The 6560-nt window shown below is 46.4% G+C and overlaps 1 long non-coding RNA gene across 1 annotated transcript; it reads right to left on the minus strand.

The window, feature by feature from the left end:
• Nucleotides 1–1003: 1003 nt before the first annotated feature.
• On the minus strand, nucleotides 1004–5816 carry LOC147112109 (uncharacterized). The gene is made up of 3 exons (XR_015079864.1): nucleotides 5605–5816; nucleotides 2815–2992; nucleotides 1004–1089 (listed from the first exon to the last, which is right to left on the minus strand). It is a non-coding gene; the product is annotated as an uncharacterized LOC147112109 (long non-coding RNA).
• Between the last annotated feature and the right edge of the window lie 744 nt (nucleotides 5817–6560).

Here is a 6560-nt window from a genome sequence, read left to right on the forward strand (position 1 = left end):
GTCTAAACTTCTGAATACTACGGGCCCCAAAATAGCAGTAAACCTGCAAATAAATTTTTTTAAAAATCACACTTTTTAAATAAACTATATATTACATTAAATAACTATTTTAAACAATAATTTAAATTTTTGAAATAAATAATTTTATAAAAAAACGGGGCTAAAAATAAACTTAGCTTGCTTTAAAGTATTTAAAAATAATAAACCTGTGGAAATTTTTTTTAATTTTAATTAATTGACCACTTACCTTGTAAAAAGCAGGCCTTACGCCTGCTTTTTAAATGTGTAAATCCTACAGGCTTAACCTCGCATGAAAACCTGCAAAAAAAAACTAAGTTCAAAGCGCACGCGCAGCCTCCCCTGCGTGCGCGTTCGACCTCTGAACTCCTTCGTTCAGAGGATCGGAAGTGCCGGTTTCCCGCGCATGCGCAGTGCATGCAGGAAACCCACACTTCCATTCGGCCTACGGGTGAGTACCCCGTGCGTACTCACCCGGGGAGAGCCGAATTTCTGTGCCATTGAGTCTATGCCTGTAGCATGGTGATTTGTGTACCTGTAGCTAGAACTCCAGTGAGGAAAGGTTAGAAACATTGCTGAAGGAGACGGGAAGAGGCCCAGGGCAGTAGTTCATGTAAGGGTAAACAACATAGGGAGAAATGATATAGTCGCTTTAGAAGTCACAAAAAAATAGGGTTCACCTCAAAATTAAGATAAATGATGCAAAGTAAAGCTCCCTATTATACTTTGGTAAAGGGGAGAGCTCATCAAGAAAATTGAGGATGTAATAAGTAATAAGGATGTAACAACCTGGGGTGCAAATAGTGATGTTGTAGGAATGGAGGTTCCTAGCGAAAAGACTGAGTTCGACTCAGGCAATTAAAACAAAGAACTTTAATGAAATAAAACTGGTTTTAACTGGAAACTGCTGGAATACATCGATAGTCGGTCTGTTCTCTCTGAAGGCTCCACCAGGACTGCTGGGCTGGTCCGATGGCTGACGTCATGACGTCATCACGTTCTTCCCGCCATTGGGGGATCACGTGACTAACGGCATGACGTCATCACGTTGAAACCGCGCTGTAAAGGTAACTAGACATAGTGCAGTTAAACAGTGTAATTAAAGGTACAGGCACAGGCGGTAACTACAATGCTGTTAAAGGAATTATGTACAACTGCTCTGAGTCCTTTGGTGGCTCCGCCACAATGTTATAATTATATAAGGAAGTACTTCTTCACACGAAGGGTAGTGGAATTCTGGAACTCTCTCCCCCAAAAAGCAGTTGAGGCTGAGGGTCAATTCAAAATTTCAAAGCTGAGATTGATCGATTTTTGTTGGACAAGGGTATTAAGCGATATGCAACCAAGGCGGGTGGATGAAGTTGAGATACAGATCAGCCATGATCTCATTGAATGGCAGAACAGGCTCAAGGGGCTGAGTGGCCGACTCCCATTCCTATAAGTCACATTTTCAGGAGGTAAAAGACTAAGGGAACACAAAGCGAACGCTACACAAGATAATTTGCTCTATAAAGCGATGAAAGGCTACGTGTGAACAGGAGAGCTATTTGGGTGACTTCAAGCAACCAAATGTAAATTGGGAATGCCCAAGTGGTTTGGATTCCTATTTGTTTAACGTCATTCATGGCTGCTTCATGAGCCAGTGTGTCAGGGAAGCCATGAGAGACAGTGCCCATCTTGACTTGGTGATGGTAAGGGACCTGGACAACATACAGGCATCGGAATCGTGGCCTCCCCTTAAAATAAAAGCAAGACTTGCATTTATACAGCGCCTTTCGTGAACGCTTTACAGCCAATGAAGCCCTTTTGAAGGATAGTCACTGTTGTAATTTAGGAATGCTATTGAGGGATAGTAACCACAAAAAGATCAAGTTCGAAATGAACTGAAATACTGAGGAAAAGGAGCCCGACATTTGTATATATTTTAAGGCATTCGATTGTGGTGAGTAGCTCGGAGAAGAGTTACAAGGCTCACTCTTTTAGTGACAGAGGTCGGAGTTAGGAGAGTAAACTGGAGAAACTTATGTTTTTACACTTGCGAGGAGGATACTGAGAGGTGATCTTACAGAAGTGAATCATATAAAAAATGTAAATTCAGAGTATTACTTCAAACAAAATCGCAAGAAGATAAAAAAGCAAACTACTTAAAATAAGGACTGGTATCAGCGAGTTCCTCCTCACAGAAAGAGTGATCAATGCCTGGGACAGACTTCTGTGGAGGGAACAAGTCTGGAATTATTTAAGAAAAGGAATAAATGCTACAGCGGGGGCAAGTGGGGAGTGTTGGGTTGTTCTGAGTGGATGATCTAAGACGGACCAAATGGCCTTTCCCATCCTTATTTACCATCTGTGCTATTGTAGGAAAATGCTGCAGCCAATTGGCTCACAGGTAGCACAGGGAGAACGTGAGATAAACGGCCTGTTTTGTTGTTGGTCGTTGCTGCTTGAGGAAAAAAAATGTTAGCCGGGATACTCGGAGAACACCCTGCCGTCCTTCAATGAGTGTCATCATCATCATCATGGGATATAAAACGGAGCAGATTTGGGCCTGGGCCGGTTTTGGAGACCAGCGCGTGCCCGAGCGGAGAGGCCCGAGAATTGACGGAAGTTGGCTCTTGGGCCTACTCAGCGTACTTGGCATGAGATGGCCGCAACTACACGGGCAACTCGCCAGAGTGAGGTAAGGCCTGGGGGGGGAGGGGGCGGGGGATTGGAGCGGGCTCCGGGTTGGAGTGGGTGGAGGGTAGATGGATTCCACAAGAACAGGATTTTTTTTTAAAGAAATAATTAACCTACCTTTCTGCGGGGACCTCTGAAGAATCCTGATCGGGTCAGGCCAAAGCCTGCCCCATTCATTGCCAACTAATTTCTGGATGGAGGTCCCTCAACAGGTGTTAGTTCCATACTTGGCATATTTAATAGGCTTGTTTTAGGTGTCAGCCCAAAAGCACCCTGGCCTTTATTTAATGCTTCCCTATAAGCAGATGGACGAATTCGGTAAATTAAACTTGCAATGACTATTATACAGCACTATTTTCCTCAAAAACACACCACTCTCCCCACAGACACACCACTCTCCCCACAAACACACCATTCCCCCCACAAACACACAATCTCCCCACAAACAACATTCTCCCCACAAACACACCATTCTACCCACAAGCACACCATTCTACCCACAAACACACAATTTCCCCACAAACACACCATTCTCCCCACAAACACAACATTCTCCCCACAAACACACCATTCTCCCCACAAACACACCATTCTCCCCACAAACACACAATTTCCCCACAAACACACAATTTCCCCACAAACACACAATTTCCCCACAAACACACAATTTCCCCACAAACACACAATTTCCCCACAAACACACAATTTCCCCACAAACACACAATTTCCCCACAAACACACCATTCTCCCCACAAACACACCATTCTCCCACAAACACACCATTCTCCCCACAAACACACCATTTCCCCACAAACACACCATTTCCCCACAAACACACCATTCTCCCTACAAACACACCATTCTCCCCACAAACACACCATTTCCCCACAAACACACCATTCTCCCAACAAAAAAACACAAATCTCCCCACAAACACGCCATTCTACCCACAAACACGCCATCTCCCCACAAACACGCCATTCTCCCCACAAACACGCCATTTCCCCACAAACACGCCATTCTACCCACAAACACGCCATCTCCCCACAAACACGCCATCTCCCCCACAAACACGCCATCTTCCCCACAAACACACCATTCTCCCAACACACCATTCTCCCCACAAACACACAATACTCCCCACAAACACACCATTCTCTCCACAAACACACCATTCTCCCCACAAACACACCATTCTCCCCACAAACACACCATTCTCCCCACAAACACACCATTCTCTCCACAAACACACCATTCTCTACACAAACACACCATTCTCTCCACAAACACACCATTCTCCCCACAAACACACCATTCTAACCACAAACACACCATTCTCTCCACAAACACACCATTCTCCCCACAAACACACCATTCTCCCCACAAACACACCATTCTCCCCACAAACACACCATTCTCCCCACAAACACACCATTCTAACCACAAACACACCATTCTCCCCACAAACACACCATTCTCCCCACAAACACACCATTCTCCCCACAAACACGCCATTCTCCCCACAAACACGCCATTCTCCCCACAAACACGCCATTCTCCCCACAAACACGCCATCTTCCCCACAAACACGCCAATCTAACCACAAACACGCCATTCTCCCAACAAACACGCCATTCTCCCACAAACACGCCATTTCCCCACAAACAAACTGTACTCCCAACAAAAAAACAATTCCCCCCGCAAAAACACGCCACTCCCCCCGCAAAAACACGCCACTCCCCCCGCAAAAACACGCCACTCCCCCCGCAAAAACACGCCACTCCCCCCGCAAAAACACGCCACTCCCCCCGCAAAAACACGCCACTCACCCCGCAAAAACACGCCACTCCCCCCGCAAAAACACGCCACTCCCCCCGCAAAAACACGCCACTCCCCCCGCAAAAACACGCCACTCCCCCCGCAAAAACACGCCACTCCCCCCGCAAAAACACGCCACTCCCCCCGCAAACACGCCACTCTCCCCGCAAACACGCCACTCTCCCCGCAAACACGCCACTCTCCCCGCAAACACGCCACTCTCCCCGCAAACACGCCATCTCCCCGCAAACACGCCATCTCCCCGCAAACACGCCATTCTCCCAACACACCATTCTCCCAACAAACACACTATACTCCCAACAAAAAAACACCATTCTCCCCACAAGCACACCATTCTCCCCACAAACACACCATTCTCCCCACAAACACACCATCTTCCCCACAAACACGCCATTCTACCCACAAACACGCCATCTTCCCCACAAACACACCAATCTAACCACAAACACACCATTCTCCCAACACACCATTCTCCCAACAAACACACCATTCTCCCAACACGCCATTCTCCCAACACGCCATTCTCCCAACAAACACACCATTCTCCCAACAAACACACCATTTCCCCACAAACACACTATACTCCCAACAAAAAAACACAATTCTCCCCACAAACACACCATTCTCCCAACAAACACACCATTTCCCCACAAACACACTATACTCCCAACAAAAAAACACAATTCTCCCCACAAACACACCATTCTCCCAACAAACACACCATTTCCCCACAAACACACTATACTCCCAACAAAAAAACACAATTCTCCCCACAAACACACCATTCTAACCACAAACACACCATTCTCCCCACAAACACACCATTCTCCCCACAAACACACCATTCTCCCCACAAACACACCATTCTCCCTGTAGTTGCGCTTCTTAGTTTCCAAACAGGCAGGCCACTGAGCTGTGGGGCCTTTAACAACGAGTAGACGCGTGTCAAAATAAAACGTTCCCAAACGTAGCTTTGTCTTTTAAACTGTTTACTATAACACTTAACAAACAGAATTACAAAGCAAACACGTATAAACGAACACGGTCAAAAACTGTACTGCTCCAAACCTCACAGCTTCTGCCTCTTTCACCACGTGCAGTTTAAACTGTGAAATGGCTGCACCCAATGTGTGGCTTAGGGACTGTTCCATTGTGGCAAGAATGAAGGGGGTGTCGGACTATACCACTGGAGCAAGAAAATAGGGGGTTTCTTAATACAATAAGTCGTTCAGGTAAATTAACTGTATTATGCCATTTAGCCACTAATTTAAAGTATTTTCTTAAGCCTTTATGGCTCTTACACTCGCCACAAACTCACCATTCTAACCACAAACACACCATTCTCCCCACAAACACACCATTTCCCCACAAACACACCTTCCTCCCCACAAACACACCATTCCCCCCCACAAACTCACCATTCTCCCCACAAACACACCATTCCCCCCACAAACTCACCATTCTCCCCACAAACACACCATTCCCCCCACAAACTCACCATTCTCCCCACAAACACACCATTCTCCCCACAAACACACCATTCTCCCTACAAACACACAATTTCCCCACAAACACACCATCTCCCCACAAACACACCATTTTCCCCACAAACACACCATTCTGCCCACAAACACACCATTCTGCCCACAAACACACCATTCTCCCCACAAACATACCATTTACCCACAAACGCACCATTCTCCCCACAAACACACCATTTCCCCACAAACACAGCATTCTCCCCACAAACACACCATTCTCCCCACAAACACACCATTCTCCCTACAAATACACCATTCTCCCCACAAACACACCATTCTCCCCACAAACACACCATTCTCCCCAAAAACACACCATTCTCCCCAAAAACACACCATTTCCCCACAAACACACCATTCTCCCCAAAAACATACCATTCTCCCCAAAAACACACCATTTCCAAGAGTTGGAATAAACGGGTCATTTTCCGTGTGGCAGGCAGTGACTAGCGGGGTACCGCAAGGGTCGGTCCTAGGACCCCAGCT

Source organism: Somniosus microcephalus, chromosome 10 (assembly GCF_052327205.1).
Source record: "Somniosus microcephalus isolate GS21.2 chromosome 10, FLI_Smic_1.0, whole genome shotgun sequence".
NCBI lineage: Eukaryota > Metazoa > Chordata > Chondrichthyes > Squaliformes > Somniosidae > Somniosus > Somniosus microcephalus.